Raw genomic sequence first — 27,130 nt, 5'->3', positions numbered from 1 at the left:
ATCGCTATCACTTATCAGCTGAGCCCCTACTATGTGCTCAGTGCTATGCCAGGTGCTTGTCATGAATTCGTCTGCTGGGTGGGTTACCGTCTCCACATCACAACCAGCTGCCCATTCAGTTACTGAGCTAATGTTAGCTGAATCCTGCTCTCTGCCAGGCCCTGTGCTATGGTTCACAAGACAGACAGACAGACAGACAGTCTTTGCCCTCATGGAGCTTCCAGTGTCTGAGGAAGGGAGCAAACATTAAATGACAAATCCAACATCATGTTACCGCGTTATTATTATGATAAAAGCTCTGAAGGGAAAATATGGGGAGTGATGATCGTGTACAGGGGGGACTTGTAGATGATATGAGCTGGTCAGGGGAGACTTCCTGGAGGAGGTGACATTGGAGCTGAGCCCAGAAGAGAAGGAACTAGCCAGAAGAAGGGGTAGGGGGAAGAGTGTTGCTGGCAAAGGGAACAGCATGTGCTAAGGCCCTGGGGAGGGAAAGGCCAGGATGGGGAAGACAACCCCCCAGCCGACCTCTGAGGCCTGTGGCTGAAGTCCAGCCCTCCTGGCCTTCCCTGCCAGGCACCGCCGTCCCCGCCCTAATTTGGCCCGGTATTGTTCCTGGCCAAGCTGCCCACCCAATGCCTGGCCGTTGTCCGCGTCTCAGTCTTTCTGCCCCCGCATCTCTTATCATCCAGAGAATCTGCTCACTTGGGGACACATGGGGGCTGATAAGGTTTCACTGGAGCCAGTGCTAAGCAGGTGCTGCCAGATCTGACGCCGCCCCTCTCCCGGGCATGGGGGGTCCAGTGGCGGCCCAAAGGACCCTCGGCGTCGGCCTGGCCTCCCTCCCGCGCGGACCCCGCAGGGCTCACCTCTTGGGGCTGCCCCTCCTGCTCCATACCTTTCCCTCCATGCCCGTGCAGACCAAAGCAGGCCCACCTGCCCCTGACAGGCAGAGCGCCCTCGCCCCTCCCTGGGCTTCAGTTTCTCCATCTGAGGTTGCCAAGTGAGACAATGAGCGTTGCCTGTGAGCTCAGCTGGGGACAGAAGCAAAGTTGGACTTGGCCCAAAGGAGGGACGTGGAGATGGGGCTCTGGGTGGGCCGGGCCACGGAGACGCCACGCAGGTGGGGGTAAGGCTGGTGTTTCTCCCTCCCTGGCAGGCCTGGGCCTAAGGCAGCAAATGGGGCTCCTGCCCAGACAGAGGCAGGAGCCCCGAGGGAGTGCAGAACCCACCCTGGGGCCAGGCCTTAGCTCCGGTTGGGCAGGGGGAGGGCTCTACCCCCATTCTATTTTACCAGGCATTTTATAGATGCAGCAACCAAGGCTCACGGGGAGATAGAGCTGGCCCAGGTCCACGCAGGCAGTCGCTGCTGGAGCTGCCGTTCTTAGTCACAACCCTGCAGAAGTGGGGCCAGGGTCTGGGGGGCAGGATAGAGGCAACCCAGCTTCCCTCTGTCATTTCCCAGCTCCCACAGCTACGCTCCTTGGCTCAGCATGTGTTAGCAAGAGCCCCTCCCTTTGCAGTCCTCCAAGTGAGTTCATGTGTGCTCGTAGCCCTGCTGGGTGAGGGCTTCCCTTCCCACTTTACAGATGGAGAGACCGAGGCCACTGGGGGCAGCATGACCACCAGTTTCCCTGGTGAGGCGTTGCTGTGAACGACCCTCGAGGGGTCACTCGGAGCCCTTCAAAAGGATGTGCTTGAGCGACTCCGAAAGCCCTTGGTGGTGCTGCTCTGGGGGCGATGGGGGAGAGGGCTCCCTAATGGCCCTGGTGGGTTGGGACCTGGATGGACTGTGGGACCTCTTGGGCCTTGGGCCAGTACCAGCCATGAGTTATCCCACGGTGGCAGCCATCGTGGAGGAAGCTCAACTAGCCCAGACAGGCCTATCAGAAAGGGGGCCACTGGCCGGGCACAGTAGCCAATGAGAGGGGCTGGGGGCCAGCCGGGCTGGTCAGGGCAGGGTGGAGCAGCCCGGCTGACATCTGGCCTGGAGGGGGGACTGTAAGGGTTCCTCCGGATGGGCCCTGTGCTCCGGCAGCCTCCAGGGAAGCAGCCTGCGCCAGGTTTATAAACACACGCAGCAGCAGCCCGGATCTGAGGGCGGAGGGGCTGGGAATCCCATTAGCTGAGACGGTGGCTGGGGGATCCTAGAGCTGGCCTGAAGGTGGGGCTGCCAGAGCCTCGAGGACCCAGAGAGCCCCGCCCCCAGCACCGGGCCAGACGTGGGGACACAGGACAGCAGGCGTGGGTTCAGGCCCCACTCTGTAGCGAGTGGACCTCCACGTGCTGCTCTGTGACCCGGGGCCATGACCCCTCCCCGGTGAGGGGTGAGGTAAGGGGAGGGGAACCAGACCCAGGCAGCCCTCCATCACTCGCTCCCAAACATTTAACAGAGTGCCTGCTGCGTGGAGTTGTGGGGAGCACGGCAGAACGTGCATTGCGGTGGGAGAGACAGATGATAAACAGCTCAACAAGTATTATACGTGGAATATGCTAGATGGTGATTGGTGCTAGGAAGAAAGTAAAATAGGACAGTAGCATGAAAACAGAAGGCTGTACCATCCAGTTCAGTAGCCCCTGACTGTACTCAGATGTTGCGCGCTTGAAATGTGTGGCTTGAGATGTGAGTGTGAAAAAGGAACTAGCCTGGGAGTTCCCTGGTGGCTTAGTGGTTAGGATTCCAGGCTTTCACTGCCATGGCCCAGGTCCATTCAGTCCCTGGTTGGGGAACAGAGATCCGGCAAGCCGTGCGGCGCGGCCAAAAAACCCCAGAAAACAAAAAAACCCACTGGATTTATAAGACTTAGTGCAGAAAAATGAGGTAAAATATCTCATTAATAATCTCATATTGATTACTTGTTAAAATGATACTATTTTGGATATACTGGGTTAAATGTATAAGATATTATTAAACTTAATTCTACCTGTTTTAAAAACTCTTTTAACGTGGCCACTAGAAAATTCTTAAGTTGCATCTCTGCCTGCATTATGCTTCTCTGGGATGGCGCAGGCTGAGATGGTAGGAGGGGAGGGCTGGGGGCTATCTCAGCTGGAGCAGGAAGGAAACTCTCAGGGGAGGTGACCACTGCCTTGAGACCTCATTTTGAGAAAGACCCAGCCTGGGAGACCCAGAAAGAATGACCCAGGCAGAGGGAACTGTAGGTGCAAAGGCCCTGAGGTCAGCGCAGCAAGGGGGCTGGCGTGGCCGGGGTGTCGGGGGCTGGGGCGGTGTGAGGTGACATTGTGGAGATGAGCTGAGGCTGCACCTGTGAGAGGGACCGGCTGGGGCCGGACCACGTGAGGAACCTCCGGCGGCCCCCTAAACGCTGGGGGCAGCAGCGTGGGGAATGAGCTGGTCCGGGTCTGCCCCCTCCCCAGAATCCTCCCGGGGCAGCTCTGGCCCAGCACAGCCAGGGAGCCCCAGCCAATGCCCCCGCCCAGGACACCGGGAGGCCAGTGTGGTCACTGTGTCCCCACACCACGCTCCCTGCAGCCCCCCCGGGCCAGCCGCCACATGCCCCCCACCCGCTCAGGCTGACCCCCTCAAACGCTCTCGCCAAGATCGTTGGGAAAGGCCCAGGGGAGCCGCCAGCTCCCAAAATAACCTCCCACCAGTTCCAGGACATCTGTGGGGGGCGGAGTCCCAGAACCCCAAGCTGAGAGCCCCGTGCGGGGTGGAGGCTGGGAATGGGGACGGGTTGGGGGCAGGGAGGGAGGGAGAGAAGACGAGATGGACAGAGACCAGTAGAGGCGCATGGAGAAACGGGGCCAGAGAAGGGGGCAGAGGCGATGGGTGGAGCGTGGGGCCCCGGGCCGCACTCGTCTCAGGCTGGGCAGCCCGCAGCCCCTTCAGAAGGGCGGGCCAGGTGGGCCTCCGGAGGAGGGAGCGGGCTGCGCCCCTGAGATGAGGTCTGGCTGGGTGGGCAGCTGAGCAGGTGGGCGTTGGACGGCTGGTCGGTGCCGGGAGTGGGGCCCTCACAGCACAGCCCAGCAGCCCCATCTGACCGGGCTGGGCTCCACCGGGCCCCAGAGGCTCCGAAGGAATCCTCTCTTAGGCTCCCTCGTTTCCCAGGGGGAAACCGAGGCTCAGAGAGGCCGAGTATCTTGTCTGAGGACCACAGCTCGCGAGAGGCAGGCGAGGACTCTTTCCCCTCTGTGTCCGTCCCGTACTGGCTCCCCACTCCCCCAGCTGGCAAGCTCCCCTGCCCTGGGTTGTCCGGGGTTGGGAACTGTCCCCTGAGCAGTGTGGCCAGCGCTGGCCGAACTTGTGGAAGCCCCAGCCCAAGGAGCAGCGAGACAGGCAGGAGCCACCGTGGGCCGCCCCCCGGGGCTGGGGGAGAAACTGGCGGAGAGGGGCTGCCTAGGGGCCCGGCCCTCCCCACCCCAGGGCGCAGCCTGGAATTCTGGGAAGTGGGAACTGCGGGGTAGTTCCTTGACATTAAAGGGGCTTTACTGCAAGACCCCTAGCCCGGTCCGCACGGTCCATCCATCCATCCATCCATCCATCCATCATTCATTCAACAAACATTTAGTACAGGCTCATGGTGCGGGGGGAGCCGGGCGGCCACCGTGGGTGAGGTGAACAGTGCAAGACTAAGACCCAGAGCGGGTGGAGGCCGCCTGAGGCCACCTGGACGTGGTGGGGGCCCGTGGGGGCACACGGGGAGGTGGGCAGCCTTGGACTGGTCTGGGGTCTGCAAGGTAAGGTCAGGGTCGGGACTCTGCAGGCTCTGGGGTGCCCCCAGCCCACACATCCCGGAGAGGGGTCGAGGCGTTTTCTACCCCAAACCCAGACCGTCCATTAAATGACCCCACCTCCACCCCACGCCATCCAGGTCCTGCTTGTTTTGTGATGGTGGGAATTTTGCAACGTGTTTCTTGGGCTAGAAAAGAAAAGAATAACCACTTGTGTGTCTAACTCCAGTGGTGCTGGAGGGCCTTCTGTGCGACGGGGAAGCCCAGCAAGGGTCAAGTTCAAGCAGTGAGTGCCTGCCAGGTCCCCGAGGGAGCAGCGGAGCAGGGGAGGGGCAGATGGACTCAAGGCAGCGCCCACCTGGCTGGAGGATGCCTGTCCCTCGGGCCACAGCAGGGTGTTCTGGAGGAGGGCCAGGGTGGGCAGGGCTCCGGGGCCCCAGGACAGAGGCCAGGCCACCCTCAGGCGACGGGAGAGGGCCCGGGGCAATGGTGCAGAGCGGAGGGCACGGTCGGCGATCTCCCCATTGAAATGGTGGGAGAGGCCCCTGAGAGGGGCCCCAGCTTGAGCTTAGCCACAGGAGGCCTGGGGGAGGCAGAGGGCAAGGCCGAGTGGGCGGGGAGGAAGTGGAGACCCTTGCACCCCCCCTTGCCTCCTTTCACTTCCTTGGCCTCTACCCTCCCCCGGCCCTCCCCGCCCCAGACCGCGGCTGGGGCCTGGGCGCAGCATGCCCTCTCACCCCAGCTGCCGGGCCACCAGGCCCTCCACCCCTGTCCCCTCTCTGACTGCTGTCCCACTTCCCCAGGCTGGGACGGGACACGAGAGTCTTTCAAAAACATTTCCTTTGCAAAATAATCCTTCGAAATATGTTTTTGGAAACGAACTCCTGATCAGAACAGGAAGAAGTTAATTACAGCCCCTCCCCAGAGGGGTGCAGGGAAGGAAACCTGGTGCTTAGAAACACGAGTGAGGGCCAGGTTGGCGGCTCTGGTGCCCCACCCGCGCGTGGCCTCAGGCCCCCTTCCCCACTACCCTGCTGGCCCCTGGCCCCCCTCCCCGCTCAGGGCACAGATGGGGAGACGGAGACCCAGAGAGGCCCAGGGGCGTGGCCAGGGTCACAGGTTCAAGGCAGAGCAGGGCAGAGCCCCCTCCCCCTGCTACCACGTGGCGTCCATGTGAGAGCGTGTGCATACGCGTGTCCGTGTGCCTGTGCGTGTGGAGAGGAAGGTGAGCCGGGGCGTGCCTCATTGAGGTGGGCTGAGGAAAGCCTGCGGGTCTGCAGTGCGGGCTTCGCTGGAGCTGGGCCTCTGCGGGCCCGACTTCCTCATGGCCCCAGGCCCCCTTTCCAGGTGCAGAGGTGCTGGACTAGGACCACAGGAGGAAGGAGATGGGGGCTCCTCTTCCGTGCTCCTGACCTTAAACCCCGAGCACTGTCCAAACAAGGGCCATCGGGGTTCCCCTAGGACCTAGACCAGGGCCCTCTATTGACTGCCGTCTGGGTGTTGCTAGGTCCATCTCCGTAAGCTCTGATACTCATGTTCTGGGTTATGTCTTACAGGTACTAGGGCTCTGGTTATCTTGGAAGTTTGGGGCGTCTAAACCCTAACCTTTGCTTAGCCATTCGGCCAGGGGTCTAACCGCCCAGCCCTCAGCACCTGGGTTCATTTAAGTGTAAATCTAAGGAATGAGCCCTGGCGGCCATTCTCCCACACACCTGTCCTTCTGGTCATCCATCCACCTGTCCATCCATTTATCTTATGTCCTTCTGTCCATCTGTATCAGCTTCCTGTTGATGTTGTAATAAATTACAGCAAACTTAGTGGCTTAAAACAACACAGTTTATCATCTTACTGTTCTGTGGGTCAGAGATGGGTCTTGTGGGTTAAAATCAAGGTGTGGGCAGGGCTGCGTCCCTTCTGGAGGCTCTACGAGAGAATCGGTTTTCTGGCCTTTTCCAGTTTCCAGAGGCGGCCTGCATTCCTTGGCTGGAGGCCGCGGCCCCCGGCTTCAGAGCCAGCAGCGATGTCACTCAGCCTCTACTTCAATCTTCACAGCACCTCCGCCTCCCCTTTTCATTTATAAAACCCTGGTGATTACACTGGGTCCATCTGCGTGGCCCAGGATAATCTCTCCGTCTCAAGATTCTTCACTTATCACATCATCAAAGTCTCTTTTGCCGTGTAAGGCAACATATTCACAGGTTTCAGGGGTTAGGACGTGGGAGTCTTTCGTGGGGGAGGCACTGTTCTACCTGCCATCTCATCCTTCCATGTATCTGAGGAGCTGTTCATTCATCCATTCATTCTCCTGCCATCTACCCACCTATGCACTATCTATCCATCGGTCCAGCCAGCCAGCCCGGCATTTATCTACCTGTCCTTCTATCCTTCTTTCTATCCACCTATCTATCCTTTTGTCTATCCGCCACCCCCATCCATTCATCTGATCTTTCGTCCACCATCCATCTCTCCATCCCTCAGTGCTAACTTCGGTCTTTCCTTTCCATCCTGTGTCCGTCCATCCATCCATCCATCCGTCCATCCACTCACATGCACATCTGTCCATCTGTCTGTCCAGATGGGGCAGGATGCCAAAGGAGGGTCAGAGAATCACAGAGGATGTGGTGGGGACAAAGGGTGGGGCCCCAACCCTCCCAGACTCTGCCTGGCTCGGTTTTCCTCTCGCTTACAGCTCAGCTCCTTCCTGGAACCACCAGCTGTCACCACCGCCGCCCAGATGAATGGCTTCCTCTGCCACACCCACCTGCCCAGAGTGGGGCCTCTCGGAAGACGAAGACGGAGGCCATAGCTGACCCTCCCGGCCTCTGACCCAGGCCCCAGGGAGCCGGTGGCTGTTTGCTGAGTGGACTTGGACCCGTTGTTACCAGCAGGGTGGGCGCCACCCCCTCCCATCTTCAGGCACAGCCCCGGGGGCCACAGAGGGGGCCCCCTGCCTGAATGGACAGCCAGACGCAGGGATGAGCCGGTCCTCACTGCCTCCAGGCCCCCCGTTTCCCCTCCTGAGCTCAGCGCGGGGTGAGCCCTGGGTTCCGGGAGAGGCTGTGGGAAAGGCCCCTTGCAGACCCTTCTCTGGCCTCAGGGTGTCTTGCGGGGGAGTGTTGGTCACCCCAGGGCTTGGGGAGAGGGCCCTGGACCAAGCCCAGGATGACTTGATGGGGAAAAAATGCCCCCAAGAGGAGTATCAGGCTTTGACTGCCAAGACAACCCGTACTTATCACAGCCTCATCCTCCTTATCTCCCTGCTGGGACAAGGGAGGGGGCTCTGGGCTCGCCGGGCCCTTGTCCAGGACTCCGAACCAGAGGGTGGGGCCCTGGTCAACCTCACCCCGCTCTCTCTGAATCTCGTTGTCTCCGTGTCTCACCGTCTCTGTCTCTCGCTGTCTCTGTATCTTTATCTCTGACTCCCTCTGTCTCCAACCACATCCTTCCTCTGGGGGCCTCACTGCAGCACAGCCCCTGCCCTAGTCTCCCAGCCCCGGGTTCTGCCCTTGTGGCTCCCCCAACCCTGGCCTTGGAGACCGCCTCCCCAGGATGGCCTCCTAGTGGCTTCTACGGGTGACCTTGGTCTGGGCAGTGACCCCCACGCATGCTCCCCCAGGACCTGCGTCCCCTGCCGGCCCCGGTCTGCCTGCCGGATGCTGAGGTGTGGCCAGCCTGGGGTCCTGGAACAGGACACTGTGTGGTCAACCTCTCCCGGGGTCTGCAGCAGGCGCTCAGGTAGGAGCGCTGAGTGGGTGGGTGGGTGCATGGAGGGTACGTGGGTGGGTGTGTAGTAGGTGGGTGGGTGGGTGGATGTGTGAGTAGTTGGCTGGGCTCAGACAGAACGATGATGGACAGACAGCCCATCCCGCAGCCGGCAATGGCGGTCATCTGTGCCCAGGGCCAGTCTGCTCCCTCCGGCCGGCTCAGTGCCCCAAGCTCCCCGCGTGACCTCCAGCGGCGCAGGCCGGAGAGGCTGCCGCCGGTTCCTGGCACGTGCCCTCCGGAGAAGCAGGCAGGAACGGGTGTGCCTGCCTCGTGGGCCAGGGCCCCGCGGAGGGGGGCAGGAAGGGAGGAGGGCTGTGCCGGCGGGCATCCCAGAGGCCAACCGGGAGGCAGGGCTGGGCAGGGCCGACAGCAGCTCGAGACCTCTCGGTCACCCCAGCCCGCCTCCAGCCGTGCCTGGGCCCCTGGTCCTCCCAGCCGCCTCCCCCAGGGCCTCCCACCCTGCTGTCGTGGACCCAGCCACGCCATCCCTGAGCTGCCCTGCTCCGGGGGGACCTCCAGCAGCGTCACAGACGCAGTGGGGGAAGGAGCTGGACTCTGGGGGATACGCACAGTGTCAGGACCTGAGCCCCCCGTCTGCGTGACCCTGAGTCAGACAACGAAGCTGCAGCACCCTGATCTGTAGTGGCCGCCCGCCCTGCCTTCAAGACAGGCAGGGCTCTCGCTCCCCCCCGCCCCCCAGGGCTCCAGGCTCATACTGATGGGGCCTGAGAGTTCCAGCCCCCGATGGTACAAGACCTGAAGTCCCATCACTGTCACCCCTGGGGAGAAGCACAGTCTCCTGAGACCCCTCAGCGGGGCCCCCAGGCTAGCAGCCCTGGCGAGGCCAGAGAAGCAGCGGTGTAATGAGGAAGGGGAGTGACACGGCTGTCCTGAGTCTGAGGCCAGCCCCAGGGCCCTGGCCCCAGGATCCCTGCAGCTCCCAGAGGAGCTGTGAGGTCCCCTCCTCCTGCTGTACCTGTGAGGCTGCGGGGTGGGGCGGGGGTCTGGCCGGGAGGGTTGCAGGCCCCTCCCCTGTCCCCAGGCCGCTCCTCCGCAGCCCGCTGCTCACACACGGCCCTGCAGCACACTCGCGCTGAAAATACGGGTTCTGGGCGGGGGGTGGGTAAACCCCGGGCTGGCGGGGCACCCTCTGCCCCCCTTCCTCCCCCAAGCACCGGCCCCGCTCTGCCACCGGCCCCCAGCTCTCCTGCCCACGGCCCACAGTGTACATGGGCCTGCCTGGACCTCAGTCTCCTCCTCTGGGGGGCGGGTTGGGCTCCCGCATCTCGCATCTCCAAGGGCAGCCTTGCGTCCCCCGTCGGGAGCGTCTGGTTTATGCTTCCACCCACCGCACCCCAGTCCCATTCTCCCTGTGGCGGGAGGAGGGGAAGTGGAGGTGCTGGGGGCCACTTCAGCAGCCCTGGGGGCTCCTGGCCGGAGGCGGGGCTGTACCGCAGGCCAGGCCTCCTTTCACCGGCTCAGGCTCTGCACAGGGTGAGGGCTGCGTCCTGTCAGCCTGTCCATGGCTCCTAGGCCACCAGGGCCTGGCCATCCCACCCCCACTGCAGAGAGGAGGAGTGGGGGGGGGAGGGGGGAAGGAGGGCCAGACCTGTTAACAAGCTTCTTCCCAGCCCCCACCCGCCTTAACTCCCCAGGCCCTTCCCAGGCGGAAAATTCAATTAGTTTCGAGCAACTGCTTTGCTGAAGAACCAGAGAAAAGGGGCAGGAGAGAAAGCGGATCCGCCTGCGGCTGGTGTGTGTGTCAGGGGGGTGGGGGAGGGGGGACATGGGCGGCAAACAGCCTGCTTAGGTGTTTCTGCTGAGCCTCTGTGCTGTGTGTCTCTAAATGTGACTCTCTGTGTGATCATGGGTCCCGGGGTCCCAGCGTGCCCACGTCTGCTCCCTGCGCAAACACGGCCCTCACAGCCCTCGGCACCCGGACGTGTGCCCCCTGCCTCAGCCATGACTGCAGACCCCCACCCTGCGTCCACTCCAGGCTCCGGGTTCTTGAGGGAGGAGGCCTGGGGAGCGGTGCACACAGAAGGGTAAGAGGCCCCCCTAACCCCCGCAAACCGCATCACACTCACCTCCCGCTCACGGTGTGTGGTGTGCCCCCGCTTCCGTCTCCACACTGACCTCTTGTCCTGTCCTCAGATGCTCTAGCCTCCTAGCCACAGGGCCTTTGCACATACCATCCTCCCATGCCTGGCAAGCCTCCCCTGCAAGAAGCTTGCCCCAGTGTGGGTCAGTCCTTTTCACTCTCCCATCATCCCTGGCTTCACAGCAAGCAGCCAAAAGTCTCCCTCTGCAAGGGAGTGGGGAGCGGTCCTGTTTGGATCTTTCTCCGTCCTGGTGCTCAGCATGGGGCCTAGCACACAGCAGGTGCTGAGTGAATGAAGTACCAGGCCCACACAGGAAAACAGCGAGTCCTGCAGCAGGCACACCCGTCTCTGCTGGCGAACTCCTATGCACCCTTGCTATGGCCTGGCTTCCAGGACCCCCTCCTCCAGGATGTCCAGAGCACTCTGAGGATCAACAAGAAGGAGCATCGCATCGTAGCCCTCAGCCTGGGACCCACTATTCCTTGTCTCTAGCCCACGGTCTCCCTTTACCCACCCAGGTAGCCCTTCATGGCAGGCCTCCAATGTCACCAGAGTGCACGATGGGGGTGGGGTGGCCCCTCATCCTGGCACCCCTGTCCCCACTGTCCAGCTGGACTTCTCCCTTCTGCCTCCCTCCTGCTCCCCGCTCAGTGCCAGGGCCTCCCTGAGCCCTGCGTGGGGGATGGAGAGGTGCCCACCTGAGCCGGGAGCACAGCGGGTAGGCAGGGCGTGGAGCTGCTGGGGGACGCGGGTAGACACACACACACACAGGGGGACCGGGTGGGGGAAAGGGGCGCTGCCCCTCTGAGCACTTCCTTGTGGGGACCCCTAGATACTGCCAGGGGAGGGGTCCCTGCTGCAGGTCCGCGGTGGGGCGCGGGCCCCAGGGCCTGCTAGGGAACAAGGGAGGTTTGGGAAGGCAGATGTGTGGAGGGGCCCGTGTGGAGGAATGTGGGCTGGCCCCTCCTGGTTCCCCCGAGGAGGGACAGAGGCAGATGGCAGCTGGGGGCCTGAGAAAGGAGGGGGAGGCCCGGCCTGAGTCTCTGATGGGCGCCTATGGCCCCTCCTTGGGATCTATGGGGGACGCAGCCTTCTCAAGTTCCCGGCCCCCCGCCCTTTGCCAGCTGTGTGCAGCTGGGGCCTCGCCCGGAGAAAGCCAACGCTGGTCGGGGGGCAGGGGACCCAGGGCTGCACACGGGCTTCCCCACCAGGGCCTCGGGCCATTTGTGACCTACTCTGTCTGTCATCAGTAAAAGGGGTGACCTGTGAGCCAAGCCCAGGGCTAGGCAGGGCTGAGGCTTGGGTCTAGCGGAGCAAGGCCCTGAGCCTCAGTTGCCCCGCGATTGTACCTCCAGCTCCTTTCCCCCCTAGGGCACCTCACCACCTCCCTGAGGGGAAAGGGCGAAGCCCTCGACTCTCTCCGCATGCTGGGATGCGGGGCTGAGGCTTGGGACACACCCAGTGCTGGGGAAGCGGGCTTTGCCTGCAGAGGCCGATGCAGAGGCCCGGCCTTCTCCTGAGCCCCGCCTTCAGGCTCCCCACACCCCCAGCGCCCTTGCCCCCACCACCAGCCCACTTTGCAGACAGGGAGACTGAGGCCCCAAGGCGCCCGCTGCCCAGAGCCACCCTGCCCCAGCGCCCTGGGTCCTGCCCAGAGCCTGGAGGGAGGGGGCCGAGAGGGGAGGGGCTGCCAGATGCCTGTACTCCCCTGTCCAGCCCCCGCGCCGCTCCGCGCGGGCCGCCCCAGCATTTCTGCACATCTCCACGTGCAAGGGGCTTTCCCCGCTCAGTGAGTGGGGGGAGGGCCGTTTCTCCCCCACCCACCCCCACCCCCCCACCCCCGACATGGTTCCCGCCAGATTTCCTCCAGTCCGACCTCACAGACGGTCTCCGCGCTGCCGAGGGCCGTCCTGGGAACGGGCTGGGTGCCGTGGCAGGTCACTCGAGCGCATTTTCTGGACTGGCTCAGGGCTGGAGATGCCCCGGTGTTTGGAGCCAGCAGCCTGGGGTAGGGTGCGGGGGAGGCTGAGAGATAGAGGACAGAGCCCTGCCGAGGGGCCAGGACAGGGCGTGCCCCAGGGGAAAGGGCCAGGGTGACGGGAGGGCCCAGTGCTCCCAGGGGCCAAGGCCAGCCCTGAGACGGCCTCCCAGTGAGGGGACAGGTCACTTCTGAGCTGGAGGCAGAGCTGGGGCGAGGGCCGGCCCAGGGTGGGGGTCAGGCGGCCACGGCCCACACCTGTCCCCACTGCTCTGTCCGGCGTCCCCTCCAGCCCCGAAGTCTGCGGCTCAGGCCAGCACCTCAGACCACGTGGCCCCCTCTGACTCCCATCAGCCAAGGCCCCGCAGACCCTGTCCGGTGGGTCTGGCTAGGGAACTCTTAGCCCTCCCAAGGCCGGGCGTTCCCGCCAGGGCTGTGCACGCGGCAGGGCTCAGCTGTGGAGGAGGCAGGGCAGGAAGGTGGGAGCTCAGCCTCGCCGGCCCGGCACCTGCCCCCGCCTGCCCGCCCCACCGGCTCAAGGGCCCCTCCTCCCTGGCTGCCTCCTTTAAGGGTCCGACAGGCCTTTTCAGGGCTGACTGATGGCAGGTCTGGATTTCCATGTCAATGGGCCGCCTGGTAAGCTGGTTAACAAGCCCCCAGCCCCATTGAGGAGTCTGTGGGGAGGTGTTAACACAAGCTCCATTCTCCAGGGCTCCGTGGCCCTGTGGTTGCCATGGCGCCCTGCGTGGCCTTTTGGGCCACGGCTAATCCTTTCTCTGGGCCTTTCATCCTGGCCGTCCCACCCCCAGGCTGGTCGCTGGTGACTCGGCCATGCCCAACAAGGCTGGTTTCTCTGCTGGGGTCAGAGGAGGCCATAAATCCAGCCCCCTGCCCCCCAGCCGCCTGGCATTGTCTCCAAGTCCCCAGCCCTCCCCCTCTGGGAACTCCAGTGGCGGGAAGGGAGCGTGTTCCGAGTGGTCAGCTCCTGTCCGGGGGAGGGGAGGGTCCCCGGGCCCATCCTTGGCCCTGTCCTCTGCTTGTCCAGCCTCTCACCCGCATCCTCATCTCTGTGTTCCCTTCGCCTGGGTTCCCTCACCTCGAGCCCGGCCTCCGTGCTGTTCCTGGGATGTGCCAGGCCTGCTCCTGCCTCAGGCCCTTTGCTCCGGCTCTTTGTTTTCTTGTCTGGAATGCTCTTCCCTAGACGTCTGCGAGGCTCCCTCTCTGCCCCTCACCTTCTCCGTGAGGCCACAGGCCCTGCCCCTCCCTATCGCTGCACCAGCTCTGATTTTCCTGGAGCCTCGTCCCTTCCAACACGCCCTGAGCAACACTGGGTCCTCCTCCCCTCCAGAATGCCAGCCCCGTGAGGGCAGCGACCCAGCACCACGGACGTGGTGGCTCATGGCAGGGGGTGGATGCTCTGCATGAAAGGACGGGGAGCTCTCAGCTCAGAGAGGGCGAGTCTGAGCCCCGGGGAGGCAGAGCATCAGGAGGTGGAGGAGGCCCCAGGTCTGGGCCGGTCTGACGGCACGCTGGAGGGCTTCACTGGGCCGTCTACCTCCCAGATGCAGACTCTCTCCACAGAGACCTCCCTGCAGCATCCTCTGTCCCCAGCAGACGGAATCCTGGAGTCCTGCAATTCCAGGATTCAAGTAGCCTGGCCGCCAGTCCCTGGCTTGTCTCCTCACGGCCCCTCTCCTGCCTAGCTTCTGCTTGCATGCATCCAGCGATGGGAAGCTCACCACCTGGGCGGTGCAGCTGGGGAGAAAGTGCCTCTTTGCACAGGTACGCTCCCAGTTCTGGGTTCCAGCTCAGAGGGCAGGGAAGCTCAGCCTGGATGGATCTTGCCAGGGGCTCCTGTCTTGTGGTACACGGGTGACCGCTCCCTGGCTGGGCCGTGGGTGAGTGGCTATCAGCAAGGATTCAGGCCTGATAGGTCCTGAGCATCCCCTGAAATTGGCCCATCTCTCGTCACCCTTCCTTCCACAGCCGGGCCCTGGGCCTCTGTCGTGCTCTGAACCTCACGACAGTCACGTGAGGCAGGAAGGACTGGAAATGGCTCCATTTGACAGCTGAGAAGACTGAGTCTTAGGAGGAGAGGTCTGGAGCCTCCTGTGGGGAGGCAGAGCCTGCCTTCTGACCCCAGGGCCTCTCCCTAGGTCATGTGGCAAATGGGGGCGACAGCCCAGTCTCTGCGTCTCTCGCTGAGGGACCTCACGGGACGAGACAGCTTCCCGAGGCCCCGCGTACTTGCTGAGTGTGAGATGCGTGCGACCCAGGCCCGGGCCCTACTGCCACTCCACCCCCGCAGGGCTCTCGGCTCCCAGGGGCCACAGGGCTGACAAGGGGCTGCCTACCCAGATTCCTGCCCCGCACCAGCCTGGCTGGGGGCAGCCGCAAAGGTGGAAGCCGTCCGTAGGAGGCCCGGGCGGCGCCGGGGCTGAGCGGACCGCTGTGCAAAGACGGGGGTGAGGGTGTCAGCTGGGCAGGGCCCCCAGGAAGGCGGGCGGTAGCGACGGAGGCCAAAGCTCGGAGCGTGTAGTTGGTCAAGGGGTTCAGTGAGGAAAGCCAGCTGCGGGAAGGCTTGGGGCCCTTGAGAGCCTCTGGCCCACGTGGGAGATGCCCCGTCCGCCTCAGTTTCCTCACCTGTCGCGGGGACTGCGGAGGGGAAATCTCCCCCCCGTCCCCCAAAGGTGGGAGCGGGTGTGGGGGCCCCGAGAGGAGCGGGCAGGAGGAGGGGGAGCACGGCCGGGGAGCCTCCGTCTGCAGCGTGTAGGCGGGAGCCGGATTCCGGAACTCCCCAGGGAGACCGAGGAAGCTCCAGCTCTGCAGCTGCCATTGGCTGTGCTGCCAGGGCCGGGGCTGTCCCCACCCTGCACTTCCTGCCCCGCGCTCCTCCCGGAGGCCCTCGGCGGACAGGTCGCGGGGGTCAGCGCCTCTTGCCGTGCGGGCGACGTCTCAGCCCGGAGAGGACCGGGGGCCCGCGGGCGAGAACCGGACTGTCCGGGGCGCGCATGAGCGAACCAAGGTCCCAGCGGGGCGCAGGGCACAGGGGCAGCCCCGGGGGAGGCGCGGGGCGCGGGCACGGGCTGCACCTGGGGGCAGACTCCAGCTTCCGGGCCTCCCCCGCCCCCCGCCAAGCGCAGCCTTGGGGCGGAGGTGGCAGAGCCGGCAGCCCTCACCGGCAGCGCCCCGGACGCTGGCGCTCACAGAGGATGTCACAGGCCCCGGTGGGGGGCACGGGGGCACATGGGTCTTCTGCTGCGCGGGCGCCCGCAGCCCGGAGCGGGCCCGGCCGCCCGGGACCCCGGCCAGCCTCGCGCCTGCAGGGGCCCGAGACCCCCACCCGCCGGCTCTGCTTGCCTCCATCCCCCCAGCCCCGGGCCAAGCCCCCAGCCCAGGCCACCCAGCGGCTCCTCGGCACCAACCAAAACCGGGGTGCCCTGGCCGAGGGGGTCCGCCTTCTCTGGCCTCAGCCTCCTGACTTGCAGCACATATGTAAAGGCAGCCGCTGTGCGGGGCTCGGGCAGAGGGGGTCCCCTTGGGGAGCCAGGCGGGACAGGGGAGGCCACGGTCTCTGGAGTGAGGCGCATGTGGGGTCACGCTGCTCTCGCAGCTTCGGAACGCTCCCGGAGCGTCACCTCTGGCCCGGGCCCGGCGGTTCCGCAGTGACCGAGACAAGACCAGGCTCTGAGGTCCGCGGTGCAGCAGGGCCGGCCTGACGGTGGCCGTGCTGACAGTGCCAATAGCGGCGTGGGCCTGGTACTGCCCTCGCCGCGTGCCAGGCCTGTGGTCAGCTCGCGGGGGCCTCACGACACCCCCTGAAGCGGGCTTCCTCGTTGCTCCCCCTCTACAAGCTGAAGAAACTGAGGCACGGCGAAGTTGAGGGACTCGCCTGAGGTCACCCAGCTAATAATTAGCAGAGCCAAGACTTAACGCCCAGCAGCGTGACTCCAGGAGACAGGTAAGCTGGGTGACCTGGAGCAAAGCACCTAGTCCCCTCTCAGCCTCGGTTTCCCCCAACTCCCTGGCTTGAGGTGAGGTCCCACCCGTCAAACCCAGGGCAGGTCTGGCCCAGTCAGAAGGAGGAAGTGGCCGGCAGGGCGTCCTGGACGCAGGCTCGGATGGCTCTCAGGCTGTGGGACCCCCTCCGCCCCGAGCCTCCCTTTCAGTGCCTCTCAGATGAGATCCTGACCCTGACCCCCCAGGAAGGACCGGGCGGCTGAGGAGTGCAAGCCCCTCATCGGGGGAGGTTTCCAGCACCCCATCTGGCCATCTGTAGCCGGCAGCCCACCCCGCTCCCCTGAGCCGCTGAACCCCAGGTGGGCCCTGCACCCCCAACCAGAGCAGGCTGGGGCTGCAGAGCCAGCAGCGGGCGTGGGCTCTGCCCTGGGGGACGGCACAGAGGTCATGGGAAGGGGCGGCGAGGGAGGTCCCTGTGGACACACCTGGGCGGCCCAGCCTCCGGGGGGACATGGAAGATGGCATCGGAGCCGGCCTGGCCCCCCCGAAGCCAGACGGCCCCCCCGCCCGCCGTCCTTGCTGGCGCCCCTGGGGAGTGACCCTCCCCCTGGCTCCACAGAGGCGAGGATGGGACGAGGCAGAGGAACCGGCTGTGCGGGACACCTGAGCCCGTTGACCAGGCCTCCCAGGGGGCGGCCGCCGGGGGGCTGGGAGGCTGAGACGGGGCCCGTTCCCACCGCCTGCCCCCAGAGGGCCTGGGAGGAAGCAGGTCAGCAGGTGGTGGGCCAGCTGGGACCTAGGCCTGCCTCGACCCACTTCCGCTGGGCAGGGGAGACCAGGCCAGGCCCCTCCTGGCCTCAGTTTCTGTATCTGGGACCAGGGACAGTGTCCTGGCCCTCCCAGGCCCCTGGGGGCAATACAGATGTGCAGGATCCTTACCTCATGTTCCCCCTGGGAGACTGAGACCGGAGCAGGGCGTCTCCAGGGGGCCCCGTGGATCTCCCAGCTCTGCTGTTGCAGGGCCAGCGCCCAGGGCCAAGGAAGCCACCCTCGGCGTGGGGGCCCACAGACCCAGCTTCAGTGCCGGCTGGGTGAGCTCAGAGCCAAGCGTCCACTTGTTGTAAAAGGCACGTTGGAAGATCAGCTGAGCCCGTGTCTCGGCACGGTGACTACAGGTGGGAGGCGCCTTCCGCCGGTGGGGCAGTGGCAGGGGGCGAGCTCTGGGCTCACTGGCCCAGGGCCTGGTGGCCACTCACCCAGCGCTCATGCCCAGACCTGAGGCTGAAAGAGAAACGTCCTGCTAGGGAGAGGCCCAGCAGAGCGCCGGCCGTTAAGGGGTGTCGGCCCATCTGCATGTGCCCCTCTGTCCTCACGTGGGGCAGGTGCCCGGGGCCCCCAGGGCCAGCCGGGCGCACGGGGGCAAGGCGCCTGTCTGTGCACCCATCCTGTGTGGAGGTGGGGACCGCAGGCCAATTCCCGGTGGGCAGGCCTGGCACTGCCCACTCTCCAAGCCACCATCCCCGCTTCCATCAGCTGGGCTCTCTGTCCCTACTGACTCACACATGTCCGAGGGTGCCCTCCATGGCCCTGAGGCTGCCGTGAGGAAGTGCAGGGGCGCTGGCGTGGCAGTGGGGGAAAATGCAGCCGCCCAGATCCCTGGCATTTAAGGGTATACTGGGTTGGATGGTAGCCCCTCAGAAAGATAGGTCCAACTCCTAACCCGCAGAACCTGTGCAGGTGACCTTATTTGGAGAACGGGTCTTTGCAGAAGGGGCACTGGCGTGGCCGGGGGGGGAAAATGCAGCCGCCCAGATCCCTGGCATTTAAGGGTATACTGGGTTGGATGGTAGCCCCTCAGAAAGATAGGTCCAACTCCTAACCCGCAGAACCTGTGCAGGTGACCTTATTTGGAGAACGGGTCTTTGCAGATGTAATGAAGTGAAGGACATTTGGGACGAGGTCACCCTGGATTTAGTGGGTCCTAAACCCAATGACGAGCAGCCTTCAAAGAAGAGGAGAGAACACAGAAACACAGAGGGAAGACGGCCCGCGTGATGACAGAGGCAGAGGTTGGAGCCATGCAGCCACAAGCCGCGGAACGCCAAGGGCCGTGAGCGTCCAACCGTAGCTGGGAGAGAGGCCTGGGGCAGAGTCCCCTCTGAGCCTCCAGAGGGAACCAACCCTGCCACACCTGGACCTCGGACTTCTGGCTTCCAGAACTGGGAGACAATAAGTACTTGTTGTTTTAAGCCAAGTTCATGGTCCTTTATTACAGCAGCCCTAGGACACTAATACAGGAGAAAGGGGGGTCTGAAAAGGCTTATCTCCCAGGACCTGGGTGGGCGCGGACAGTGGTAAGGGCCTGGGAGAAGGCCCGGCCGGGGGACCGCTTGGGCAAGCCCTCCCTGACACCTTCCATGGACATGAAGGGCTGCTCCACAGACCCCTGAACCCTGGCTTGGGTTTCCAGCTCAGCTGAGCTGTGGGGTGATCTGGGGTCAGCCGTCCAGGTACAAGTGTCACTGCCACCGTCCCAAGTGTCCTGAACTGGGAGGTGGGCTCCCCAGGGTCCAGCTGCATCCTTCCAGAGCTGCTGTGTGCCCGTAAGCAAATTCTGCCCGTCTCGGGGTCCCCAACCGCTCCTTAGGGCAATAAGAACTCGGGGAGTATGTCTCCTGGGGTCCCCGGGCTCTCGGGGAAGGAGCGGCTCAGCCCAGGAGGTGCTGGGGGGACACCGAGAGGGCTGAGTGTCCGCCTGCCCCGAGGTACTGCACTCAGGCCCACAGGGCAGTTGAAGGAGTCTCCCCACTCGCCCTGGGGATAAGGCAGCTGGGTGACAGCCTGGAGGAAGAAATGGTAGAGGATTAGGATGAACTCTGGGGGAAGCTGACTCAGCCTCCAGAAGCCCCACTTCTCCAGGCAGCGCCTTCCTGATGGGGGCCAACCTTCCGTCCAAAGCCGTCGCCACCGGCAGGACAGGAAGCACGTGGTGCAGGCCACACCCCAGCCCGAGCCCTGCCCGGCCCTCTGGCCTGGCCTCGGCCCCCCACCTTGGCCTGGCCACCTCTCTGGGGAACACGGCTGAGGCCGGCGCAGCCCGTCTCCTCCTTCCCGAGTCTGCAGCTGCGCCGGAGGAAGGAGGCCACGCAGGCTGCCGGGGCCAGCTCTGGGCGCGTGTACACGCGGACACACGTGTCCCCCGTGCCCGGCCATACGCTGGCCAGCTGGCACGTGCAAACCTGGAGCCTCCACGGCCCCCACCCCCAGCCAGTGCACACAGGCCCACCTGCACGTGTGAAGGCACGCACACGTCGGCACACGTGTGTCTGGGGCACTCAGAGGAGTACAGCTGGGCCTCTCTCTGCCAAACTGTGCACCATGGCCCTGGAAAGCAGGTCCTCAGGACCACAGCTGGGGAAGGGTGATGGTGACGGAGATGGGGCGGGTTTGGGCCCCGCGGATGAGGCATCGCACTCGTTTCGGCCCTACTCATTCCCACACTTGATTCTTCAAGGAGGAAACACGAGACCTTGCAGTTAGGACCTGAAGTTGTCAGCCTGTGGTCCCCTGCTTCCTCCTCACCACCAGCAGGGACTGACCTGTGACTGTGTCAGCCAAGAATGAGCCTTGCAATCTGAGCAGGGGGCTGGGGGAGGACATCCGGTGAGAAGAGGCTGAAGACAGCCTTGGGAGAGGTAGGGAGGGCCTGGGGACGGTGCCACGGCTGCTGTGCACATATGTGCAGGTTGTGCACTGAGCAAGGATAAACGACTGAAATCCAGCTCATGCTCTGCTCACCAAGCTGCAAAGAAGAAGCACCTTTTCCCATGCAGTGGCCCTAAGGTTCTAAGGACCCAGCCTGTACACATCTCAGCCTGCATGGCCGGGTCCGTGTTTCCCCGAGACCCCGTGTTGACGCAGGGCTGTGTGTACACGTGTATATGTGCCGGCATGCGCTCCTAGCCTGGAGGATGCCCAGTCAGCCCCCAGGCCGGGCTCCCATGGGCAAGGCGGCACATCCCTGTCTGGCCCAGGATGCTGCAGTTCCCACGCTGTCACAATGGCCACACAACCGGGTCCCCCCAACCCCCCCGGGGGACGGAACCTAATCTCAGCCTATTGAAGACCTGAAAGCCGTGGCCCCTGCCCTGAGCCAGCAGACGGCCCCGCCCGGGACACCTGATCCACTGCTGCCCTCGCCTCAAAGGGGGACACTGCCCCCCCCAGGGTCCCCCGCCCCACCAGCATAGACGGGGAGAAAAACTGGGTCGCTGGGATAGAGTGACAGCAGTGGCAGGCAGGGACAGGGCGGGGAGGGGGGGGCGGCCACCCCAGGCTCAGCCAGTCCCAGAGGATGCTCCAGGTCTGAAGAAGAGCTGCCCCAGGGCACCCAGCCCTGCCAGGGCAGGGGACCGGCCTCAGATCACCAAGGAGGGGTTCAAGTTCGGCAGCCAGCTGAGAAGACAGAGAAGCCACCTGCCTAAGACCCCACATTGGCTTGGGGACAGAGCCAAGGCTGGGGACCCTCCCTTGTCCCACCTAGAGGGGTGCCCCTAGGCCATGCTGCAGGCCAGGGGTCTGGGGCCTGGGTCTGGGCACAGCTCAGGCCACCTGCCCCCGCACCTCCTGGGCCAGGCCAGCCAGCAGCGCGGGCCTGGGTATGTCCACCTCCTATTAGGTTTCCGGGCGGGACAGAGCTACCCTGGGGCAGCCACGGAGAGTCAGGCCTGGCCAGGAGCTCCTTCGGGGAGCAGCATCTCAAACCGTCTCTGACCAAGGTCCGTTCACCACTGCCACCCTGTCTGTGCTCTGAGTACTGGGCCCTCCTGTAGGCCCGTGCAGGGGAGGGGGCCCTGGAGCCTCATCCCCACAGGACTGCAGGATTTCCTGGGGTGCAGGAGACACACAGGAAGTGAAGCCCACAGATACTCACTCTCAGGGGTGGCTGGAGATGCGAGCCGACTGCTCTGTGACTCTCAGGCCCTCCGTCTCCCCACCTGTGAAAGGAGACTGAGCTCTTTCAGGCTCTTCTATCTCTTGGTACACCCAGCAAACTCAGCTCTGTCGGCTCGCCACTGTCACGTACTCTGTGGGTGCCAGGATGTGTGCTGGGGCTGGAGGGGACCCAGGATCGACAAGAAGGGAGTAAACCTGGAAGACTTCCCCAAGGAGGGGGCAGCTGAGCAGGGAGGCTGAGCTGGAGGTGGGGTGGGACACAGGCGAAGGTGCCGGCTGGGAAGGCGGGAGGAACGTGGGTTGCCTGAGCCCCGGGGTGTGTAGGGGGCAGGCAGAGATGCTGGGATGTGGGCAGGCCGGCCCTCCCGAGAGGGTAGTGAATGGGGAACCAAGGAGGGTGTCGGGCCAGAGCGCCATTTCTAGGGTTCGGGGGCCAACCGAGGCCACTGCCACTCTGCCGCAGCTCCGGCCAAGGACTCAGCGTCTGGGGCTCGGCACTGGCCTGGAATTATAATCCAGCTCCCACCCCAGGTGGCCAGGGAAACTGGGGGCCAGAGGGGTGCGTGGGCTCTGCAACGTGGTCCCCAGGGTGGGCTGGCTTCAGCCCTGCCCCCGCACCTTGGTCCCACCGAGTCAGGTGCTTGAGAGGAGAAAGGGGCCACGGGGCCTCTGCAGGGCTGACATCACCGTCGAGCTAAGGGGCCCTCCAGCAGACCCCAGAGGTTGCCCGTGGGCCACCTACGGGCTCGTTCCTTCCTGCAGCTTCCTCTGGCAGTGGGAGACTCCTGACGTCCGCAGTGGTTGCTTGGCAAACGTTCATGGTCACTGCAGCTGTGCCGAGCCGGGAGCCAGACCCTCCTCTCCGGGTGCACCAGGGAGGGGGTGTCGGAGAGGAAGGCACTCCGGGAGCCCATCGGGCCCTCCTTTCCCGCTTGTCAGACGGCGGTGGTACACAGCACCACACCCGAGTGCGTTCTAGAACTGGGGGGGTGGGGGCCCCGGGGCAGACCACCGCACCCCACCACTGTGTGACGCAGGTCAGCTCACTTCCCTCTCTGAGCCTCAGCTTCCTCATTTGCAAAATGAGACCGGGAGACACGCCCTACCAAGCCTGTGACCCTGCAGCCCCTCCACTTTCCTGCCTGCCCGCCTCCGCCGGCTCCCACCCTCCCTGCAGCTGGCAGAGTGGACCAAGGTGCCCTCTCCTCAGGGCCTGGTTGGCAGCAAGTGGCACAGCCGAGGGGCTGTGGGAGGGGGTCGGAGGCAGGAGCCGGGGCCCCAGGAGCTTCACCTGGCAGACACCCGGGGGCAGGAGCCGGGGCCCCAGGAGCTTCACCTGGCAGACACATCGGCAGTTCTGCCTGCTGCTTCTGTCAATACGAGCCTTCCTGTTTTGGAGATTAAACCTCGGCTGAGCAAACAGCTTGCAAGGAGGCCCCTCCCGGCCACCTCCCCATCCGCGCCCCCCCCCGCCCCCCCGCCGCCCCGTCCCGAGGCTGGAGCCACCTGGAGGCTGGGAGGGGTGGCGAGGCTGGGAGGGAGCCCCCTTCCCCGCGCCGGGCCCTGCACCACAGCCCAGGCCGCGGCCAGCCCCCGCCCCGCCCCCACTGACCCCTGCCCAGGCCTCCACCGGAAGCCCCCTGTGTAATCCTGCTGCTCCGGGGCGGGCGTACCCTCTGCCCTCGTATCACCTCCTCCAGGCAAGGGGGAGCAAGCTGCTCCTTGAAGCCTCGCTGGCAGGCACACGCCCACCTAGGGCGGGTCCCGGGCCCGGCAGGAGGGCCATCCCCCCGAGCTCCCCACGGAGGCCCGAGCCTGCAGAGAGACCTGTCATTTCACTGGTGGTCGCTCCCCCTCAGCCTCTTGGCACTGTGGGTTGGAAAATGCTCTGTCTAGGGCCTGTCTGGCATGTAGTAGGACGTTTAGTATCATCCCTGGCTTCTACTGACGAGATCCTCTAGTACTGCCGGACCCCAGGGGTGTGACAACCAAAAATGTCTCCAGGCATTGCCAACTACCCCCGGGGGCCCAAATCACCCCTAGTTGAGAACCCAGCGGCAAGCCCTGCAGACAGTGTACAGACAGCTAAACTGGGGTTGCAGAGGGAGGGCAGGGCCGCAGAGGCCTGGGCCTCCCGCTGACGCTGGCCTCAGCCCAGTCTTTGTCCGCTCCCCCCAGCAACCCGGCCCTGCCCTCTTCCGAAAATCCTCCCCAGACTCAGCTTTACTGTTGGCAAAGGCTCCCAAGGAAGGGAGGAGGAAGCACAAAGGCCGACGTTGCCCCCAGACCCCTCCCAGCTTCCTCCCTCTCTGGCCGCAAGGACACAAGGCCCGGAGGGACAGACAGGGACAGACAGACAGATAGGGAGGCTCAGGGTTGACTCCTGGTGTCTGCGCTGAACCGAGGTTGCTTCTCCTCCTTTGAGAAAGCAACCTGGACCACACCCCTCTTGCTCACAAAACTTCTGAGGCCCTCCCCAGTGCCCCCCAAGCCTGACCTCCTGAGCCTGGATCCTGGGGCCCCTGCTCACCTCTGCAGCCTCATCTCCCACAGCCCCTCTCCCCACACCCCCACCGAAACACACAACCTCTCCAGGCACCCCCGACTGCCTTCCCATCCGCCTCTGCCTGCCCAAACCTTCAAGCTACAGGGTGACAGCCACCATCTTTTCCTGGAAGCCTCTCCTGAAGCCTTGTACCCCCAGCCCTGGCACACTTGGACTTGACCCATCTTCCAGCCCCTGCCACCCTCTGCCTGTTTGGGGAACATCTGGGTGCTGGAAGAATCCTCCCCAGGAGACTGTGAGCCCCCTGGAACCAGGGGCTGTGTCTGGGTCACCTCCTACACTCCCCTGGAGCCAGAGCTGGGGATGGAGAAAGCGCCCAGGGATGCTACTGGATGGGTGGGTGAACGGACAGCTGGATGGACAGACAGACAGATGGGTGGATGGGTCCATGGTGGTGGCTTATCTCTCTGGGGCTGTGACTGCGGCTCCTGGGCGTGTACCGCCCCCCCCCACCCCCGCCAGCTTCCAGGGCAGCCCAGAATATCAAGGGATGCCACGTCCAGCCCAGAATATCAAGGGATGCCACGTCCAGCCTGGAATATCAAGGGATGCTACGTCCAGCCCGGAATATCAAGGGATGCCACGTCCTCCCCCATGCCGGTGAGCAAGAGGGAGGACAACGCCATCCCGTGTTCCAGACGGAGGAGGGGCCTGAGGTCAGGGAGAGAGAAGCAAGTTCAGGATCACGCAGGAAGCAGGGCTCCCTGGGAGCCAAGACTCCGACCCCGGCTACCCCATCCGGCCCGGAGCCCCTCCTCCCACTGCTCCTGGGGTCTGGTCCCATCCACTTGGGCACAGGGTCATGACTGGGGCAGGGGATCATGCCTGGAGCCTGGCAGGCACCAGCACAGCCACGGCTCACCCCTGCCCAGCACAAGCTAGCCATTCTTGGGAAAACAAAGGCCAGCTGGGGCAGAGGGGCTCTGGTGTCTCCCTGGTGGGAGTCTGGCCCCTGCAGGACGTCAGTAATGGGTTCTGGCGGTAGGGCTCTGCCACCGGGGGCTGCAAATCAGATTAGCTCCGTCCAGCCCCGCGGCCCAGATGGCCCCAGCGTGGCCACCAGGAAGAAACACAGCTGCCAGCTCTAGGCCTGCCGCCCTCACTGTGGTCCCAGGGCTGAGACACCCTGACCTTCCCGTGGGGTCAAGGGCATCCTTTTTCCCCTCTCTGGACCCCTGTGTCCCATGTGTAAGACCAGTGGTTTGAGTGGGACCTTTTGAGGCCTTCCTGAGGCGGCACAGTGGGAAATGCCCCTATCCCAGTGCGGGGCAGACACATAGCATGTGGTCATTTTCATGGGGGTCAGCTCTGCCCTGAGGCCCCATCCCCACTGCCAGCTCAGAGTTCAGTGGGCAGCCCTGCCAGGCCTCCTTTTACCCTGAGACCCATGTTCCTCTGAGCGGGAGGGGGCCGGGGGGGAAGAAGTGCTCTCTTGAGTTTCTGTATGTCCTCATCCATCCATCCATCCGTCCATCCATCCATCCGTCCGTCCATCCATCCATCCACGCTCCCCGAAGCCTTGTTCAGCCATCCAGGCCAAGTCGGCCTGGCTGCTCTGACCACACCAGGCCCCAAGGTTCAGGCCAAAGGGCCAGGCCACCAGTGCTCATTTGTGCTTTACATCTGCGGAGTGCCGGCCCCTAGCCAGCCCAGGGTTGGCAGGGCGGGGCAGGTCCCAGCTACATCCCTATCACAGATATCTCAGGATTTTACAATCCTGAGACCTACGGAGAGAAGGGAACTGGCCCAAGACCACACAGAGCGTGGGCTGCGGGCGAGGGGCTCCGGGCAGAGCGAGCCGGCAGGCAGGCGGAACTGGGCCGGGGGCGCGTTTGCAGCTGTAGGCTGTCTGTTCTCACGGGCGCACTGCCACCCCGACCATCAGTAATGTGGATCAGCTGCCGTCGCCTGCTGTGCCCCCTCCCTCCTGCGCCGAGCTTCTGAGCCAAACCCTCTCCATTGCCTCCCCTCCTGCCAGCACTGACTCTTCGTCCAGAAGCTTCTGGGCCACCGCGGGCATGCCACTCACTGCCCCTGAGGAAGCCCGTGGGCACCCTGGCATCTGGGGCTCCCACGCCGTCACTTTTCCTCGGACGCCCTGGCGGCAGCCTTGAGGACAGGCCTCGCGTGTCTGCGTCAGACGGGGCGGCGTGAGGCCCCTGCCCGGTTCCACCTGCCGGCCACCACCTCGTGGAGGTGGGGCCTGCGCCTTCCTTCCCTCTCTGGGCTCTGCCGCCGGGCTGGGAAAGGCTGTTCCTGGGACACCGGGCAGGGCTGCCTTGGGTGACTCCCTTCGAGTTAATGGGTCACCCATTATGTCTCCTGGATCTTCCCAGGAAAGAGACCCTCAGGGGAGGCCAGCCCCAAGGCTCCAGGAGCCGGTGGGGAAGGGGCTTCTAGAACCCGCTGGGACTGATTCCACTTGCAGGAGGCCCCAGGCCTGAGCCCCGGCCCGGAAAGGGGGCCTGAGCTCAGACGGGCACACAGCACCTCCTCTGAGCTGACAGGGGGGTAAGAGAGTCCCCTGGGGCCTCGCCGGTCATGTGGGCTTCCTGTCCTCGGCCACCCCTCCACCCAGCCTCGTTCGGCAGTTCTCAAGCCATTCTGCCACCTGGCTGCCCAGGAGCCCCACTCGGGGGCCGGTGGAGGGGCCGTGCCATGCTGGGCGGAGGTCAGCCGCCCAAGAGGCGCACGCACCCGTGTCCCTGAGCGAGAAGGCCAGTCCGCCTGCTGTGGTCTGACTTATTGCCCGTCGGCACCTTATAGGATGAACCACAATGGCATCCTCGCGTTATGGGTGGCGAAACTGAGGCTCAGAGGAGGAATGTCCCAGGTCCAAGGTCATAAAGCTGAGAAGTGGCCCCTCTGGGATTGGAAAGCAAGTCGTCTGGCTCCAGCAGTCTGCAGCCCCGGGGCTGTGTCCCATACCTGGGGAGGACCTCTCCCCCGTCCCCCTTCCCCAGGACCCTAAAGCCCCAAGGGGTTTCCTGGCAACCTGGTCAGCCCTCCCCATCCCTTCCCTGGGTCCCCATTTCCTGTCCTGGGCCCAGCACCTCCTCCTCTCACACCCCCCCTCAGAGCTGTTTGGCCCAGTGGGTCCCTGGAGGG

At 64.3% G+C, this 27,130-nt stretch overlaps 1 long non-coding RNA gene across 3 annotated transcripts; it reads left to right on the top strand.

Moving 5' to 3' along the window:
• The first annotated feature begins 15,450 nt into the window (after positions 1–15,450).
• On the top strand, positions 15,451–18,719 carry LOC114487816 (uncharacterized). 3 transcript variants are annotated; one of them, XR_003683264.2, is made up of 5 exons: positions 15,451–15,565; positions 16,395–16,501; positions 16,746–16,859; positions 17,521–17,675; positions 18,429–18,719. It is a non-coding gene; the product is annotated as an uncharacterized lncRNA (long non-coding RNA). The 3 variants fall into 3 exon arrangements; XR_003683262.2 differs by lacking the exon at positions 15,451–15,565 and having other exon boundaries at positions 15,826–16,501; XR_003683263.2 differs by lacking the exons at positions 15,451–15,565; positions 16,746–16,859 and having other exon boundaries at positions 15,826–16,501.
• The last annotated feature ends 8,411 nt before the right edge of the window (positions 18,720–27,130 follow it).

The sequence above is a fragment of the Physeter macrocephalus genome, chromosome 14, assembly GCF_002837175.3.
Source record: "Physeter macrocephalus isolate SW-GA chromosome 14, ASM283717v5, whole genome shotgun sequence".
Lineage (NCBI taxonomy): Eukaryota > Metazoa > Chordata > Mammalia > Artiodactyla > Physeteridae > Physeter > Physeter macrocephalus.
This window is presented reverse-complemented; position numbering and strand designations above follow the sequence as displayed.